Here is a 20900-nt window from a genome sequence, read left to right on the forward strand (position 1 = left end):
ACGAAGTAGCCACACCTCTAGTGCTATGGGCTTTAAGTGCCGCCGGCACTTCCACCCCCGCACTAGAGTAAGCCAGCCTAATAGCATCCACAATCCACCTCGAAAGAGTGGGTCTAGACACCGGCTTTCTGACAAGAACATTGCCCATTTCTACGAAGAGCTGAGAAGAAGCTCTAGAACCAGCAGTCCTGTCACAGTAGGCCTTCAATGCCCTGACAGGACAAAGGCAATTCAGCCGTTCATCCTCCACCGAGACAAACGGAGGAGGATGAAAAGCCAGAAGAACAACAGGCTCCTTAGGAACCACCATGTTCTTAGGAACAAACTTAAGATGAGGCTTGAGCAACACCTTGAGATCATTGTTCATAAACTGCATGCACTCCGCAGACACCGAGAGAGCTTGCAGGTCACCAACTCTTTTAGCCGTGGCCAAAGCCAGCAAAAGAGCCGTCTTGAAACTCAAAAGTTTCAAAGGCATCCCTACAAGCGGCTCAAAGGGAGCCCGACATAGGCCCCCTAGAACCACCTGCAGATCCCAAACTGGGAACAAAGACCTAGTCACCGGCCTCAAACGTTCAACTCCTTGCATGAACTTGATGACCTCCGGGACTTTAGAAGGTGCCTTGCCCGCCACCCCCAGGTGACAGGCATTAATAGCCGCCAAATACCCCCTAAGGGTAGAAAATGCCAGACCACTTTTCAAGCGGTTCTGCATAAATTCCAGAATTTCCTGGGCTGACGCCACATGAGCCACCACCGGTGGAACACGCGACTCACACCAGTCCTCAAAGGCATTCCACCTTCCATCATAAGACGCCCTCGTAGAGGGCGCCTTAGCACTCTGAATGGTAGCAACCACTTCAGAAGAAAAACCGGCTGCCAGCAGGTTTAACCTTTCACGTGCCAAACCCACAGGTCTAGGACCTGCAGGTCTTGGTGGAAGATCTCCCCCCTGGCCTGACTCAACAGGTCCCTGCACTGAGGCAGCTGCCAACCCGGTTCGCAAAGGAGAGGGGCGATCGCCGATCTCCACGTGCCCTTGTAGGGAGCCACCAGGAGCATCTCCAGACCGAACCTCCTGACTCTCTCCAGAGTGGGTCGGATTAAGTCGAAGGGGGGAAACGCGTACAGTAGACCTCTCGGCCACGTATGCGCTAAGGCGTCCAACCCCAAGGGAGGACTGCCCTTCACCGCGAAGAACAACGGACACTTCGTATTCTCCGCTGACGCAAACAGGTCCGCCACTGGCTGACCGAACTTGCGAAAAATCTGGCTCGCCACCCTGGGGTGGAGAGACCAATCCTCGTAGCGAGGACCTCCCCTGGACAGGAGATCTGCTCCGCTGTTGAGGAGACCTGGGACGTGTAAGGCCCTGATCGACTTGAGGCGCGACAAGCACCAAACCGTCAATTCTCGAGCCAGACGGTCCAGTGGCAGCGACGACAGGCCCCCCTGTTTGTTGACATAAAACATGGCCGTCGTATTGTCTGTCCTGACCAGGACGTGACAATGCAAAATCCAAGGCTCGAAATGCTTGAGCGCCAGGAGTATAGCCATCAACTCCAAATAGTTGATGTGACGACCCCTCATCTCCAGAGGCCAAAGCCCCTGCGCTGTGCGCCCCTCGAAAGTGGCTCCCCATCCACTGAGACTGGCGTCTGTCGTGATCGACTTGCGGGAAACCACCTCGCCAATCGAGACTCCGCTGGTGAGGAACCCCTCCACCAGCCACGGAGACAGGGCGATCGCGCAGGAAGGGGAAACCGTAACCTTCTTGTACTTCAAGGAGGGCGGGATCCCGAGGGATAACATCCATCTTTGAAAAGGTCTCATATGAAACCTGCCCAAACGCAACAGATGTACTGCGGAAGCCATCATTCCCGTCAGTACCATGCAACTACTGTAAGTGACCTCCTGGCCCACTTGAAAGGAGTCGAGACATTCCCGAAACCTGTCCACCCTCTCCTCCGAGAGACGGGCCGACATGTCGGATGAGTCCAGAAGGACCCCAATGAATGTAAGACGACTTGCTGGAGTCAGCATGCTCTTGCCGTGGTTGACTATGAAACCTAAGGCCTTCAGGTGAGCCAAAACCACTTGTGTGTGACGCGCCACTTCGTGGGCGGAGCTCGCTGAAATCATCCAATCGTCGATGTACGTCGCCAACCTGACGCCCTGCTGTCTCAGCGGGGCGATGGCTGCTTCGGTCACTTTCACGAAAACCCTCGGGCTCAGTGACAGACCGAAAGGGAGTACTGTATACTCGTACAGGCGACCCTCGAAGGCGAACCGTAGGAATTTCCTGTGTGGGGGATAAATCTGGACGTGCTGATAAGCATCCTTCAGATCCACTGAACAGTGGAAATCCCCTTGCCTGACCGACCGTAACATGGTGGGTACTGTTAGCATCCTGAAAACGTATTTCTTCAGGTACACGTTTAGTGCCTTTAGGTCCAGGATGGGACGTAGCCCCCCCCCCTTTTTGGGCACCAGGAAATAACGGCTCCAAAATCCCATGCGGGATTGGGTCCTGTCCAGCTCCACTATAGCACCCTTGCTTAGCAATGAGCTGATCTCTTCTCTCAAAAGACTTGCTTTTAAACCACGCGCCCTGGTATGAATAACCCTGCTCGAAAGCGGGGGTATATCTGCGAACTGTAACCTGTAACCCCTGGTTATCGTTCGAAATACCCAATGGCTCGGGTTGCATAACTTCCACTGGCGCGCGCAGCGTGCTAGCGTGTTTTGAGCGAGAGAAACCCCACCACTGTGCTTCCGTGACGGCGGAGCTTTTTGGCGGCCGGACCGGAAGTGGGGAACCTGCGTATCCGTATCCGGAACGACCGGATGCGGAGCGCAAGGGTTCAATAGGCCGCATGGCGGAAACACCTTCTGGTTGTACCGCTTGACTAGCGGAGCTATTTTGCGGCGGGACCGGAAGTGGGGAACCTGCGTATCCGTATCCGGAACACCCGGATGCGGAGCGCAGGGGTTCAATAGGCCGCAAGGCGGGAACACCTTCTGCTTGTACCGCTTGACTAGCGGAGCTTTTTTGCGGCCGGACCGGAAGCGGGGAGCTAGCGAATCCGTATCCGGTGAAACCGGAAGCGTTCGGTTTTCGCTCGATAGAGCGACAGGAAGAGCAAAGCGATTCGACTGATAAACAGACTCGCCCACAACTAAAGCATTCTCCCCTGACAGGAGAGGAACTTTTACGTTTAATACCTGCTCTAAGGCCTTTATGCTTGTCCCTTGACCCGGGCTCATAGTAGGCCGACAGAATTTCTGACTCAAGGTTAAATTCATAGCATCGCTCACGCGAGGGAAAATCCACTCGCGCGCATGAGGAACCATATAATTGTTTGACGTTAACATTACTGGTTGCTGATAAAACCTCTGACTGATTAAAGAGTCCTGACGGGACTCCATCATTTTTACAGGAGGCATGCATAAAAGAGTCATATTGTCGACGCGAGGGATATCCCACTCGCGCGCTTGAGGAACCACATAATTGTTTGACATTAACATTACTGGTTTCCGATAAAACCTGTGATTGATTATCGAGTCCTGACAGGACTTCATCATTACTACAGGAGGCATGCACGATGGGGTCGTCTGTGCTAGTGCGAGAGAGTTGGACAGAGACAGACTTTGCTCTTTCAACATATTTATTGTCGACACAGGAGGCATCAAAATCAACATTTTCATTTCCCCGACACGGGGTACAGAAAAACGCCCTCGTTTGGGGGGAGGGGGACCGAGAGACACCTCGGACCCCCGCCCCAGCCCAATCCCCCTCTTCTGAGTGTCATTTGCGCTGTCCCCTACCGCGGCCACCGCGGTATGAAGACTGCTGCCTGCCATCCTTGGACGGGCGGCGCGGCTGAGCGCGCTCGGGAACCACCACCTTGCTGCGGGGCCTGTCAGGCGCCCTGGCTGCAGAGGCTCCCCTGGAGGAAGACGAGTGCTTCTTAAAAGAAGCAGAGCGGCCCCTTTCCTTGACGCGGGAGGAGCGGGACGCCCTCCTAGTTTGCTGCGGTTCTTCCTGTGGCACTGTGGTGGACTCGACGATGTCCTTAGCCGCCTTGAAGAAGGTAACTCTACCCTGCAGCAGCTCCAAGCCCCCACCCATGAGGGTGGTGGGACTGTTCTCCATGTTTATGAGAGACTTGTACATCTCCCCGCGAGGACCTAGAGGCTTCTCGCCCACTTCCCTCTTAGGCTCGAGGTCGACATAGTCGAGCCAGCGGGCTCTCTCAGACTGGAGGTTGTAGTCCATGGACCTGCCCATCCACTTAACCGCATGCCAATTGACCTTCAGCATGATGTCAAATAAAGTGTTCAGTTCAGCTGTGTGCTCCCCCGTGGGCAGACCTTTGACCAGGTCCTTGGTGGAAGCGAGCAAGAGCTGGATCAGATTCAGGTCCTTAGCGGCCAGAGCAGCGGACCGGTAGGCGTTACGAGCCCTGTCCGACTGCAGCTTGTCCTCCAGGACAGTGAACCCCGGCGGGTTGGTGCCGACGGGGCCAACAAACGGCCCGTTTTTAGCCGTGCCTACATCCTTGTACTGGGGTCTGACGGAACCCAGAAAAGATTGTGCCAATAGGTGGTCCAGGTTAGGGCAGGTGGACATGCCTGCCTCCGCACCGCCCACCAAATCTAACACAGAAAAAGGCAGCTTCCTGGGGTCTTTGTGTGTCTTCCATGAGGAATGGAGGGCCTTGGTGAAACCTTTCACCAGCGGCAGCCTGGAGAGGACATACGGGGCGGGAACCGAAGGCTCCTGCCCGGGCATTTCGTCATCATCCTCGGCCTCTTCAGAGGGGAGAGGAGGTGGCAACTCCTCTCCAACTCTGGCCAGAGCTCTCATGTAGACTGTGAGATGATCCAGCATTTCTGCTGCAGAATCGACGTCCTCTGCTCCCGCTTCACCCGCTTGACTGGCGGGTGGAGGGGCAGTGGTGCCTGAGGAGGCCTGGGAGCTCCCTGCGGCGTCCAGTTGACGTGCTGGAGCCGCAGGGGCATTGCCTTTCACTGTGACCGTGAGTCGAGAACCATCGTCCTCGACGGAGTCCTCCTCCTCCTCGGCCGTGTATCCAGAGTATTCAGAACCAGAACCCTCGCTCTGACAGGAGCTCAGGTCCGACTCTCGCCTGAAAGTCTGGACTGTTTTGGTGATGCTCACGTCGAGGGGAACGTCCCCGACGGTCACATCCGAGCGTTTCTTTTTGGGCACCGCGCCCGAAGGGGAAAAGGCTATCGGAGGGATGTTAGCCTTCTTGGTCGCCTTCTTAGCGGCGACTTCACCAGACCCGCCAGCTCCAGTGACAGTGGAGCTAGCTGCGGTCGGTTGCGCGGCAGGCGGTGTCTCATGTAGCACGGCGCCATCTTGACTTGGAATGGCGCGCTGTTTGCCAAACGGATCTCCGGAAGGCAGCGCCGCACCTTGACCAACGGTGCGGGCCGCCTGGGGAAGGAAAGACTGGGCTGTGGGGTTGAGAGCAGTGGACCCACCTGGTGGAGCGCAGGCCCCGAGGCCTGCCCTGGCTAGGTAGAACCGGTGTACCAGTACATCGTGGTCGTAGGCCACGCAGAAGTCACAGAAAGGTCCTGCTCTCCCCTGAGGACTCAGTGCAGAGAAGGCGTGTGCAACGCCCATGCAGCCGACACAGAGAGGGTGAAGATCCTGTCCGTCGATGAGTCCTGGACAGCCTGGACATTGCCTCGGCAGGAAGGCCAGAGGATCCATGGCGAAGCACTGTAGATAGAGTTAACCAGAAGCAGACGAGCTAACAAGCTAACGGCTAAGGCTAGGCCACGCTTGATTCGGGCAGGGCCTGAACAAGCGGTAAGCAGTGTAGCTAACGTTAACAAATAGCAGACGAGCTAACAAGCTAACGGCTAATGCTATGCCACGCTTGCTTCGGCGGAGGCCTGAACAAGCAGTAATAATCCTTTGTTATAAAAGGAAATAACCGTCGATATAGGACGGGACAAGAATAAGTATTCTTAAGTACGGGTTAATTCAACACTCGCCGGTGGGCGACTCCAATGCCACCGCTTTAGGCTAATGCGCGAAGAATAATAATACAAAGGCTGAGTTTCAACTTATCTGAATGTGATATCGCAGAGAGTGAAAAGAGGATGTTACTTCCGCCTCCGGGGGCTTATATAGCCTGGAGGCGGGTCACTCCGGTTTGAGTGACAGGCCCTTCCTACCTACGTTAGTACGGGAGCTGAAGTAGTTTCTCTGAATGATCGCCAGGGGGCGTCATTACCCAAGTGGGAGGTCGTCCTGGAATATTGACAGTAAACCACTTTGCCGAACTGAGTCATCCCCTGGAGAGGGTTGACAATGGCTATAGTATAGTCCATTCAAAAGGTAATATTCACAGAATAATTGGTCGGCTGTATAAATCTCATCAATTCAAATCTAGCCGGATCTGTACACACCGTTCACAGCTCTCTGACAGCGTTAGATAAACACCACAGTGGAGCGTATAGTGATTGTGATGGAGTGAAACATGCAGTAATTGTCCCTCAAAAGTCTGTTACACTCTCTCTTTGTTGACTGTGTCGGAGTATCGGATGCTTTTACGGCATTCAGCATGCTGACAGATGTTTACAGTTATAGGTGGAGACACTTTTTGTCTCTTATTGGCTGCTACTGTACACTATTGTTTAGCATAGATCAGTGGTTTTCAACCTTATTCATATCAAGGTCCATTATTCATTCAGCATGTGAGCCACGGACCGCCATTTGATGAGATTTAGCCTCTCAGACTCAACTTAAAATGTTTCGTTATCGGATAGGATTCTGACCACAATTCCATGCTGTATTGATGTGGAAGGACTGATAACAGGTCAATCAAATTAATAATTCTTCTACATTCTGTAATTGTGCAGTAGACTTATTGTAAATTAAGTAATGCAAGTGATTAACCATCATTTTCTCCCTGCGCATAAAAAATGTTACGCTCTCAAGAGTTATAGATCTATAAGGATCCATTTGGTTACCAACTCTACATCATTAAGCTGGTGACTACCCGGAACCCCTTCAAGGACTACTGGTGGTCCCCGGACCACTGGTTGAGAACCACTGGCAGACATCCCAAGTCTCCTGGAGGTTGTGAGAGTCTCCCGGAAATTAGCGTAGGCTCCCGGACAAACTAACGTAAAAAAATCACACCCGTGTGAAGTGGAGCTGTGTGTGTGTGTGTGTGTGTGTGTGTGTGTGTGTGTGTGTGTGTGTATTGCAGTTGATGCTCAGGGCAGGCTAGACTCAACAGCACCTCTCTGGTCACCCAGGATCATGTGTACCGATTTTTGTGACATTTGACGAAAATATGTAGGAAAAGGATCAAAAAGTGTGTTTTGGAGAAAATTCAAGATGGCGGAAAATCTATCCTGACGCAAATGGGCGTGGCCTATATGGGGAGATGCGTCTTGACCCAAGGAATCCAGTGAAAAAATAATTTTAATTTTTCGACCTACGGTTCAAGAGTTACGAGACAAGTAGGCCGTTATAGCTCCACCATGAGGCAGAGTGGAAATGCTTTTGGGGATTTGTTGAGTATGCCACCCCCGACCTGTGGTTGAAATTCAGTGTTGACTGGACCTTTTGTTTGTGATTTATGGCTATTGTTTGCAAAACGGGCCCCTCCCGCTAACTTTGGAAGCCCGTTACGAACGAACGGAATGGACTATCGCAATATCCCTTGAGTATGTTCATTGCATAGGTTCATAGATCATGTGTACCGGTTTTTAAGACATTTGAAGAAAATATGTAGGAAAAGGAACAAAAAGTGTGTTTTGGAGAAAATTCAAAATGGCGGAAAATCTATCCTGGCGCAAATGGGCGTGGCCTATATCGGGAGATGCGTCTTGACCCAGGGAATCCAGGGTAAAAATAATTTAAATTTTCCGACCTACGGTTCAACAGTTATAGGCCAAAACGTAAACTGGGCTGTTATAGCGCCACCATGAGGCCAAATGACACAATTATTTTTTATTTAATCCTTGAAATCATTATGAACCTCCTCTCCAAGTCTTGAAACTGTAGCCCCTATGGTTTGCGAGAGACAAATAATTGAATGTGAGTTTTTGCGATTCCCATTATAAGTCAATGGGAAAAATTAATTCACTAATAAATTAATATCAATTAAACTATTGAACCTTTCTCTTAGCAAGTTACTAGCCCACCATTCCCGAGTAAGCCGGTCGATTTGACATATGGCGCGAGTGTGTGGTGGCAAAACTGTGGGACTAGTAGCGTGCCGAAGTTTAGGAAGTTCAGGCTACATACACACAGACAGACAGACAGACAGACCCACACAGCCACGTATAGGGAGCCTGTGTTTCACACAGCTCCAAAAACAAATAATTTCCCGGGAAATACACAGGAAACCTTCACGCGCGCGAGAATGGGTGCACACATGGGCCCACCCGGACCTCCCGGAAATGAAAATCTCAAGGTTGGGATGTCTGCACTGGTATAGATGTTTGCTATTCTTTTTTTCCCCTATCATTATTGTTGTTTATCATACTAGAAGCTGGGCCGCCCTTCGGGCGGCCCAGCGTCTAGTCGGCGACCTGGCCAACTCGGAACAACGTAAATAGGGAATGAATGCCCCGCCCTTTAATGCAAACCCCATTATACCTGTTGTCATAGGACCCGTTTTGACCATCTGTTTGCCTGTGTCCATTTATGCCCATATATGGAGATATCTGTTATCTGTCTGTCTGTCAGCGTCCATTTTATGTCCATATATGGAGATCACTGCAGATATAGTTCTGGGTCCATTTTATGCCCATATATGCCCATATATGGAGATATCTGTCTATTTGCGTCCATTTCACGCCCATATATGGAGATCTCTGAATCTGTCTGTCTGTGTCCCTTTATGCCCGTATATGGAGATCTTTGTGATTCTGCGTAAATTTTATGCCCATATATGCCATTTGCGTCCATTTTATGCCCATTTATGGAGATCTCTGTATCCGTCTGTCTGTGTGTCTGTCTGTGTCCCTTTATGCCGTATGAGATCTCTGAATCTGTCTGTCTGTGTCCCTTTATCCATTTTATGCCCATATATGGGGGCATTCATTTTATGCCCATATATGGAGAACGCGCGTGCCCGTGGGACGAACGGTTCTCATATGGGGGCATTCATTTTATGCCCATATATGGAGAACGCGCGTGCCCGTGGGACGAACGGTTCTCGAGATACGCGGATTACCTACATACATACACACTCACAGAGATTTTTTGTTGACTCATGTGGCGTACGTCTGCCCATATATGCCCATATATGGAGATATCTGTCTATTTGCGTCCATTTCACGCCCATATATGGAGATCTCTGAATCTGTCTGTCTGTGTCCCTTTATCCATTTTATGCCCATATATGGGGGCATTCATTTTATGCCCATATATGGAGAACGCGCGTGCCCGTGGGACGGAACGCGCGTGCCCGTGGGACGAACGGTTCTCGGAGATCTCTGAATCTGTCTGTCTGTGTCCCTTTATCCATTTTATGCCCATATATGGGGGCATTCATTTTATGCCCATATATGGAGAACGCGCGTGCCCGTGGGACGGAACGCGCGTGCCCGTGGGACGAACGGTTCTCATATGGGGGCATTCATTTTATGCCCATATGGAGAACGCGCGTGCCCGTGGGACGAACGGTTCTCGAGATACGTGGATTACCTACATACATACACACTCACAGAGATTTTTTGTTGACTCATGTGGCGTACGTGATGTCAGAGCCTTTTATGAAGTGATGTCACAATGAGTCAGAGCTTTCGCCGATTTCCTCAGAAACAGCCTGATGTCAACAATCAACCCCGCATAAGGAGATTCCGAACGTTTCGCGCCGGTTTGGGAAAACCGCGCGTCGGGTCGGGTCGAGACCCGGCACTGCACTCCGTGCCGTGGCCATATATGGGGGCATTCATTTTATGCCCATATATGGAGAACGCGCGTGCCCGTGGGACGGAACGCGCGTGCCCGTGGGACGAACGGTTCTCGGAGATCTCTGAATCTGTCTGTCTGTGTCCCTTTATCCATTTTATGCCCATATATGGGGGCATTCATTTTATGCCCATATATGGAGAACGCGCGTGCCCGTGGGACGGAACGCGCGTGCCCGTGGGACGAACGGTTCTCATATGGGGGCATTCATTTTATGCCCATATGGAGAACGCGCGTGCCCGTGGGACGAACGGTTCTCGAGATACGTGGATTACCTACATACATACACACTCACAGAGATTTTTTGTTGACTCATGTGGCGTACGTGATGTCAGAGCCTTTTATGAAGTGATGTCACAATGAGTCAGAGCTTTCGCCGATTTCCTCAGAAACAGCCTGATGTCAACAATCAACCCCGCATAAGGAGATTCCGAACGTTTCGCGCCGGTTTGGGAAAACCGCGCGTCGGGTCGGGTCGAGACCCGGCACTGCACTCCGTGCCGCGGCGGGGAACGCGCGTGCCGAATCTGAAGCCGGTGGGACGAACGGTTCTCGAGATACGCGGATTACAAACACACACACACACACGCAGAGACTCCCGCTGCTGCAATGTCTAAGCAAAATTAATTACACATAACTACACATAACAGTACAGAACCTTGAAACTACTAGATTTCCCTCCCTCACCGCAGGCATGTTATGTTTCTGGTTGACATTGGCACATTTCACTTTTTTCTTTTTTTGAGTAAAAAACTAAAAAAGAAGAAGAAGACGTGTGACATGCATGATCTGGGCAGATTGCCCCAGGAAATGTGCCAATCTCAACCCAAAACAACGGTACTACTGTGCGCATATTGAGCACTTGTTTGAGTAATATAGCTGTGCGTGGGTGCCGATCTACAAGCTCAAAACGCATCACGTTGTGAGGTGTTGTGAGCTTGTAAGATCGGCAATTTCTGTTGTGCAACACGGTGACACCTGAATGCATCTATAAATAAGGGTTTATTTATCCACAGCTGGGTGAGTGAAAGAAGAAGTTCCTGTAGATAGAGGGGGATGATGTGCTTATTTCCTTCCTCTTAGATGAAAGTGAGAGTGTCTCATAATCTCATCATAAGATAAAAGCTGCATTGTTACAGCAAAACAAGCCCATTATCAATAAGGGACACCATCCATCTGCAGTACAATATCAAGCCTTTGGTTGAAGTCTGCAGGTGCGCTTGGAGAGGACTGAATCACTCAGATTAAGGTACGTTGTACTGTACACATCCGTTGGTAGCATGTTTATTTCTGCTATCTATTTATTTCCCGCAAATATCACAACACAATGGCCTTGTTTTCATAGATAACACCTGCATGATGGCACAAGGCACGAGGATGCACTCCCTGCTCCATCTCATGGGGTTAATCGTCCTGGCCTCAGCTCTGACAACGCTGGATTCAGACGCAGAGCTGCAGGAGACCGGGTTCGGTCGCCCCCCTCCTCGACACGGAGTGCCGTTGCTTCGGTGGTACGCCAAGGAGTGCCTGGACAACAACATGAAGGCCCTGTGCAAACCTGCGCAAAGCGAGTACGGCTTTCACCCCTTCAAGAACAGAGGCGCACTGCTCCCAAAACTCCAGGACAAGAGACAGTACGGTTACTATACAGTTGGCAACCTCAATGCTAAACATGCCAAGGACCTGCCGGAGGAGGTGAAGAGAAACTACGACCGCAACAACCCTCTCAGCAACATGGACAGAGTGCTGGTGAAGTACAACAGGAACAACAAGCGCATTGAAGACATCTACGTCTCCGCTCATTACAAGCCAGAGGAGACGTACAAAATCGGCCCCCATCTCCTTGACTCCCTCAGACGGCAACTCAAGTTGATTTACATGCATGGATGATGTGATGTGCTTTGAACGCAAAAGCTTTTAGCTACGCCTTTTATAACCTTTTACTTCTTTAACACCTTGGGCCATTTTTCAGATGTGATAAGGCTTTTGAAAACAGTGTTAATCGAGACCTTTAGCAAGCTTCTTTCCTTTGCAGACCAACAAATACAGATACAAACTATTTTGGCTACATCTTGCTCGTCTGCATGACCACTGAATTGCTAATTATACAGCATGTCTGTGTAAACAGAATGTGTTGGATTTTACTTAGATTCCATAAGTAAAGCTTTGTCTGGGATTTTTCTTTGTGTCTTCTACCAGACTTCTACCTCCCTGACAGTAATGTACTTGAGTAATAATAATAATAATATAGTAATAATAATATAAGTTATTTTGACTTTAATGTGTTTCCAATTTCCAGTGCTTTTACTTCTTCTCCACTACATTACAGAGGCAAATGTTGTACTTTTACTCCTCTACTATTATTTGGAAACTTTAGTTACTAGTTAATTTGTCGATTTTTATCATTATTACTATTACAAAACATACATTACCCATATGCCCTATATACATTTTGGTCATTTAAAAAGAGCATTTTCTGTTCTGCTACTTTCAAAAGATTTGTATACATCTTATACATTTGGAAACTTGTGAACTGAGACATTCTGCATTTACTTTTGTACTTTAAGTAGCCTATATTTTGATGCCAATTAACTTTTGTGCTTTTCCTCAAAATGATTTATTAAACATTATAAACAGTGAAGGCTTTTCAGTGAGACCATGTCAACTCTATGAACTCACCTCTGTCTGGGTGGAAACCTCATATGTCCAAAACGGTTACTTTTCAGGATTCAAATTCAACAATATCAAAAGCAGATCTACAAGCTCAAAATGCGTCACTTCGTGCCACGTTTCGAACTTGTGGATCTGTTACTTTTGATGCTTTTGTGATCAATAGGCAGGGTTAGATCCGAGCACTCAAAAACGTATGGAGGGGAGGAGCTTAAAGTTAAAACAAATGTTATTCTATAAAACCAACATGTTTTGACCGTCGTCTCCTCCATACTTTTTTGAGTTCTCGGATCTCCTCCTCTTTTTTAACAGTGTATATTCACACTGTGTATATTCCTAGTAGCACCTCATATACTTTTAAAGACGTTTGTATCTCCTTTGAGCACCCGGTTGGTCTCAGTTTTTTCTAGGCGGGGCATTCATTTACGAAGAAAACACAAAAAGGTTTCTGCCCGACAGATACTCAGAGCAGGGATCTCCATATATGGGCATAAAAGGCTGACACATCACTGTGACATCACAGGTGACATCACAGTGATGTCAGATACTCAGAGCAGGGATCTCCATATATGGGCATAAAAGGGCATAAAAGGGATCTCCATATATGGGCATAAAAGTGGATATATGTATGATGTCAGAAGACAGAATCCATATATGGCCAAGATAGATGGCCAAGACAGATGAATGTTTATGTGAATGTGTTCCCCTTAAGGTTCAGTGGTGCATCATACATTAAGTAGGTAGGTGCAGTGGCCACTGCTGAGCATGATGATGATGATGATGATGATGATGATGATGATGATGAAGATGATGATTTAAAAGGACTTTAATTGCAATGGGTGAAACCCCTTAATACACAACTGAAGGAATTGAGACAAAGGTTTTTACTTTACAAGGAGATAAGGAGAGCAGTGAGGGGGATTCAGAGCAGAGAAATATTCTCTCTCCACACACATCAGAGAGAGAGAGAGAGAGAGAGAGAGAGAGAGAGAGAGAGAGAGGGGGGGGGGGGGGGGGGGGGGAGAGAGAGAGAGAGAGAGAGAGAGAGAGAGAGAGAGAGAGACAGACAGACAGGGGGGAGATAGAGTGGGTCATTATGGAAATTAAGGTAGTGCAAAACTGTAGAGAAAAGAAAAACGCTTTGGCAAAAATAAAATACTTTAATAGAAAGAAAGTGGAAGATTAAAAATAATGAATGGATACTGTATGTAGGCAAGATCAATGAGTCTGTGGTCTGTTGCTAGCACTATCCCCTCTGGAAGTATCACATATTAGCACTTTAAAAAACACTTTGAACACATAATACATTTTATATTACAATGCCATATACCGGTATAGCCTACTCTCATACTGTGATCTCAATGTGAAGGCATCATAAATCTAGTTTAAGTATAGGAATAGACCTTTCGCTAAGCCCCTCCTCCCAACTGCGAAGCATGACCACCACAGCGTAGCAAAACACTTCCTCTTACAAGTTGGCTCCCCCATTGGATCCCATGTTATTTAGCCTTCTTTCAGATGATGATTAGCAATATTAATACGAAGAACATATAACTCCATGGTGAAACGTTGCTGCAGGGGTACCTGCAACAGTCATTCTATGTACCCAGTAAACACTAGCCGTCATTTAGCCCAATGGTTATGTTTAGCCCTCATTTGAACCGTCTATCGTCAGTCTGTCTATAGACTGATTGTAGCTGATTACATTTAATCCATTATTCCATACTTGTTGATTAAAAAAACAGCTTTAATATCCACACCTGGTTTTCAAATATTGGACTAAAGTCATTTTAAGAGCCAATTTCACTATATAGTCTAGTTGAGTTGTAGCCGTCATCTGAACGCTTCCATGTAACGATAGATCACCGTCTAGGACAAACGTGTGTTAGACCATCTTTTTTTTAAATACATTTTTATCAAGTTGTTCATTATCGGATGCTAACAGTATCTCCCGGTTCTACCTTAATAGTTGATTGCGTCCACTGAGCAGTTTCTGGCCATTTACGTGCTGGTCAATACCTTTGAAAAATTCTAAAAGTGTAATAAATAATTGCATAATGCCGTGGTACGCTGCTCATGACAGCATACTATTACTTCTCTGAGTTACATAATTCATTCTGACACCAACAGCCACAAACACACAAGACTGCATGTCTCCCACCCCCACCATACGATAATGATTGATTAAATAAAATCGTTTTATAGCTATGCATCAATATAAAGTAGTTTGTGTTGTCAAACAAATGCACCGACCTCAAACGAACAGCGGGAGGGATATGTCAACTACTAATAGCTGCTGGAATACACACAAGTAACAAGCTGTGCCGTGGTCTAGGGGTAGCGCACAGGTTTCATTAATCGAAGGTCCGGAGTTCGAACCCCGGCGACTCCCAGTGTCAAATAATAACAATGTAAGAAATCATTACAAATACGATCAGCTGCGGTGGTTCGAGTAGCATACGGCGCTCAGTGCTGGCTCCCATCATTTTCACTACATTTTCACTACTTTCGGCGGCCGCTAGGGGCCGCTAAAGGCGTTTAAATGACGTTGATGTATAGCCGTTGAAAAAACTTTAAAATTTAAACTCGTCACAGACCGGATCTAGCTAGCCGTCCGGTTAGCTCGAAGACGTCATTTGAACGCGATTTAACACCCAAATTGCTTAGTGGGTACCCAGAACATTTGAAGGGAGCATTTTTGTATTCCTTTTCTAAAGCCAAAATCTGCCTTGAAAAGGTGTATGCTGTGGATTAAGTTATGTGGCTGACTACACATTTCACGCCAGAGATGTTTTATAGATTTCTAAGCAATCGGCATGTTAAGAAACCTACATTTTAAGCAGTTAATCCTTTTTTTTTTGCTGTTGACACCTGGTGACGGCCGCAAAGCCTGAAGTTGAAGTCTGGTGACGCAACGTTATGTGACTACCAGTGTCTGTTTGCCCTCGCATATGGGCGTCACAAGGGGTAGGAAAGTGGGACTGAGTTACTGGGGCCCAAGGTGGAGGGGCCCTATTATTAACTTTATCTATTGAAAAATAGCAGATATACAAGCTCACAGCGCGGCACCGAGTGCCGCGCTGCGAGCTTGTAGATCTGCTATTTTTGAAAAGTTGTGAAAATTTGTGAAAATCTTTGAATATATGTATTTTTTAAGCGAACATTTCTAACTCAAATTTTGCTTCTGGGGGTCCCTGGAACTAAATATTTTGAGATCGGGGTCCGTGGCCAAATACATATCATCTTGGGGGTCCTTGACATAGGTTTCTTGCACACATTTTCACGATTTTTAAAAAATAGCAGATATACAAGCTCGCAGCGCGGCACTCGGTGCCGCGCTGTGAGCTTGTATATCTGCTATTTTTCAATAGTTAACATTCATGGGGGGCCCGCAGTGAATCCTTGAAACCCAGGGCCCAGAATTTGGTGTTACGCCCCTGCCCTTGCATATGGGGGGGGATTGAAGGTTATAGGATCAGGTGTGTTAGTATGGTTAGGTTTAGTTTGGGCCAACAGGCTAAGTAAAAATGGCATCTTTCAAGAAGAATTGCTTTTGGATGTCCCAACAGTTAAATGTGTGCGACTGTGTGCGCACGTGTGCGGGCACGCACATTTGTGCATCATGCGTGTGCCGGCCCACACGTGCCTGTGTGTGTGTGCAGTGCACGCAAGCAAGCGCACGTGTCTGCAGAGGAGCGGCACCTATAAGTGGACCTGCCAAACATGCGACCGTGACGTGGTTGTCATTCATTGACATACCACGCTGCACCCTTCCTCTTCATTGTCGCCCCCGTTTCCATCTCCCCCTTGTTTTGTTCCTCTTAAATGAGCCTGAAATCAAATCAAATTGAAAGGAAGCGCTTGGAGGAGTCAGGCTCTGATGTTTCACTCTGCCTGTCCATGCTTAACGGAGGACAGCTTTTCTCTGAGTGGATGCGGAAGGCAGGGGTGTCGTACCAAATTCTGGGCCCTGGGTAGAGTGTACAAGGATTCACTGCGGGCCCCCCATGAATGTTCTTCATAGGGGGAAGAGGGGGTTTAACCCATTTAGACCGGGAACGCATTGTTACGCATTATTTTCTGTTTCAACTATTGAAATAGCAGATCTACAAGCTCGCAGCGTGGCACCGAGTGCCGCGCTGCAAGCTTGTAGATCTGAAAAGTTGTGCAAGTCTTTGAATATTTCAAATCCTTCTAAGTTTTTTTTGAAAAACCTATGTTTCTATGTCAGTGTTGCTCAAACCTTTTCCTGTGAAGGACCCCCAAAATTATATGTATTTTGGCCCCCATCTCAAAATATTTAGTTCCAGGGACCTTTTTTGCTTAAAAAAATACAAAGATTTGCACACATTTTCACGGCTACAAGCTCGCAGCCCGGCACTCGGTGCCGCGCTGCATGAGCTTGTAGATCTGCTATTTTTTAATAGCTAAAGTATAAAATAATTACGGCCCCCCCTAGCTACACCTTGGGCCCTAGTAACTCAGCTAACAAGCTCGCAGCCCGGCACTCGGTGCCGCGCTGCATGAGCTTGTAGATCTGCTATTTTTTAATAGCTAAAGTATAAAATAATTACGGCCCCCTAACTCCACCTTGGGCCCTAGTAACTCAGTCCCCCCACACACACACCCCCCTGTGACGCCCCTGGCGGAAGGTGGGGGGAGGAGGAGGCGAGGGAGTCCGAGCTCTTTGACAGAATTCTAAGGCAGCAGAATGAACAGATGTCTCCCAGTGATTAATGTTCCTCTCTCCCCGTGCCTCTGAAGAGCTACGTGATGCTCATGCATCTCTATAGCCCTCCTCCCCACTTCGTTATGCTCTCTGTCGTATACGCCACGACAGCGAGAGTCGCCTGGCCAAAATCACAGCTCTACGAGCTCACACCGTGTTGTGCTGCGCTGCCATGTCTGCTCCTTGTAAGCGACTTTGGCGCTTGGTTTTTCTGCAAAAGTCGCTTGTAAATATTGGTAGTTGCGGGTTGCATTTGTCTGTAGGCCTACGTCACGTCACGTGGTTCTATGGGTTTGTCGCTCTGACATCATGCTCTGATGTCACTGTGATGTCAGGGGAACTACTCTTAACAGAATGGGTTTGCCGCTCTGACATCACGCTCTGGCTTGATGTCCCCTTTATTAATTAATATATTTGTTTGCGTATTCCCATCAGAAAATATTTAGTTTCAGGTAGTCGGTAGAAATGTCGCCTTACAGCTAGAAGGTCCTGAGTTAGTTTTTCAGGCCCAGTTTTTCAAGGACCCATTAGCTGAGATAGAGATGAATCAGGGACCCCTAGTACATATTGGATTCTTGTTAAATGTGTGTAATATACTTTGTAAACCTGACATTTGGCTATGTGCTCTTTTTTCTCCCTATAAACCAAATCTTTGCCGAAAATAGCAGATCTACAAGCTCAAAATGAGATCTGCTATTTTTGGCAAATGTTCTGCCAGAATAAGGATGCGAGGGTTCAAGTGGTCAATGTAAAAAATAAAGTCCCTATCACTCAAAGATTTGGCGTCCCCCCTGCAGTATCTCTGAGGACCTGAGGACTCTAGAGGTCCTGGACCCTCTGTTGAAGACCCCTGCGACTCGCACCCTGACAGCATGTTTGAAAACAACCAAGGTTGACCAAAGTGTTGCACAGGAAGCATACAGAACAAACAATACAAGAAGAACGACAATGTTACTCAAAACATAGAAATGCACATAATAAAATACAATAAACTATGAAGTATTAATAACTAGCTCACCTTGCTGCCTGTGTACAGTGCAATCAGGCCCGGATCTACCATATGGGCTCTTTTGGCACGTGCCCAGGGGCCCCTGGACATCAAGGGCCCTCCAAGATGGTTAAAAAAAATGTTTAATCAGAATGAAATACATGATATCCGCCACCCCTGACACAAATGCTGTAAGAATGCTGCTGAAAAGTGCTGATTGTGTGTTAAGTACAATGTACAATATTTCATGAAAGTCAAATCAACTGATTAAAACTCCGCCGGGCCATGCAGTGCCAACTACTGCTGCAGATGTTATATTGGACCTACATGCCTACGTATGCCTACAAAACATTTTGCGTGCGGACCGGGGCCCCTTAGTGCTTCAGTGCCCAGGGGCCCTCTGAGGTGTTAATCCAGCCCTGAGTGCAATGGAAAAGAGATTCAGGATTCTATTATATCCTACATACAGGTAGACAAGAGTACAATTGTTTGGTGACATCTTAGTAACAAGACAAATTAAAAACAATAGTTAAAGTAACACGATTTAAAAACTAAGACAAAACTAGCAAAATAAATATTTCTAAATATTGTCTCACAGCACACTGAAGTGTCTTAGTTAGTAAGGTGTTGTGTGCATGGCATTGGCTCTTGTGTGTGTAACCTATGTCTAAATGTATTCATGTGTACAATTACATAATATAAAGTGTTGGGTGCCTGTGTGTGTGTGTGTGTGTGTGTGTGTGTGTGTGTGTGTGTGTGTGTGTGTGTGTGTGTGTGTGTGTGTGTGTGTGTGTGCGCGTGCGTGCGTGCGTGCGTGCGTGCGTGCGTGCGTGCGTGCGTGTCTGTGAATGTTTGTGGGATATGTTGTTTACACTATAGGGTGTAGCTGTAGGTCCTGCCTTAATGTAAAGAGGCACTTTTCCAGAGCAAAGACAGAAAAGAAGAGAATGCATGTGTCTGGTTCAATGTACAGTTAACCCGATTTCTACATAGTGAGGGCAATTCTTTCAACATAAGACGCTGTAGGCCTATTCAAGTTCAGGAGAGTTTGGACAAGGCAATTTTCTTGAATGCTGCATGCCTTCAGGTATGGCATGGAAAGAGGGCATTTCTTTCACCATAGTAAAAACTGCATTCATGGTCTGGAGAGGGCACTTTTTATAGACAGTTAAAAGGGCAGGGGCTCAAGCCCCCTTTGATGTCTATGCGTGCACGTGCCTGAAAGAGACACTTAAGCGTTGGATGATAGGGGGGGGAGCATGGCCTTCATGATGCGAGGAGAGGAGGAAGGAGAAAGAGATCAGGGCTGGTTGCTTTTGCTTTGTTCAAGAGCTTCATCTTGAGGAGAAACACAGAGGAAAACAGGCTGTTGCAACATGAAGTCTTTTAACGCCTGCACTGCTTTTTTCACATGGTGTAAGCCTGACCCCTGCTGGATGATGCTGGCTCTTCTGATGTGCACAATGGATGTTCATAAATAGGTGGTTTCTGACAAAGGTTTACACACATGTATTACTCTCAAATCATAAATAGAGAACTACGTTATTTGTAGTGTAAGGCTGAGCTAATTTAAGCCGAATTTTATGAATATTTTGTATCCATTTAAATACATTGTGCGGGTATTTTAAATATTTCCCCCTCTTTGTCCTCCTGATTTGGATTAGTGTAAAAGTACCCGCCATTACAGTGCAATAGCTCCCCCTATTGAGCGTGCGAGTGTGTGTGTGTGTGTGTGTGTGTGTGTGTGTGTGTGTGTGTGTGTGTGTGTGTGTGTGTGTGTGTGTGTGTGTGTGTGTGTGTGTGTGTGTGTGTGTGTGTGTGTGTTTGAGAAATGCAAACCCACCCATGGCCCCCTGGGAAATAGCCCATTAAAACCCCAGCACTACTTGGTAATGAATACCAGGCCTATGGTAAAGGGCTCACATTAAATATTTACACCCCGGGTTAATATTTGATATGGCAATTTTGTATTTAAATTGGATTTAATATTTAATATAAATACAGTGCTAAGTGGGGTATAGTGTTCTCAAGCATCAGTCTAGACACCTTCCATATGAGTGTGGAGAAGTAAATATGGTCTGTGTGTGTGTGTGTGCGAGCGCGTGCGTGCGTGCGTGCGTGCGTGTGTGTGTGTGTGTGTGTGTGTGCGTGTGTGTGTGTGTGTGTGTGTGTGTGTGTGTGTGTGTGTGAACGTAGAACACACACATGAACAAACAGGGGGACAGTCACCCCCACAGCGCTCAGACTTCAGTTCCGCTGTGAAGGAGCGAGCTCTTACATAGGGACAAAGTTGTGAAACAATTATTTTCCCTTCCCTTAAAGGAGTACATACTCATAGAGATTATTTTTGTTCTTGTCGCATTCTCTTTTTTTTTTATCCCACAATATTTTGCCTAAGCTGGCTTGTTGCCAAAGCCATCAGCCATCCTTTGAGCTCTTAGGGCTCTATTTTGATTGTCTTAAGTACCAGCTCTTACGCCTTAACTTCTAGGCCTGTTCATACTGTCTCTGACCACCAAACCTTTCGTCAGAAA

This window comes from Nannobrachium achirus (genome assembly GCF_963921795.1).
Source record: "Nannobrachium achirus genome assembly, chromosome: 2".
NCBI lineage: Eukaryota > Metazoa > Chordata > Actinopteri > Myctophiformes > Myctophidae > Nannobrachium > Nannobrachium achirus.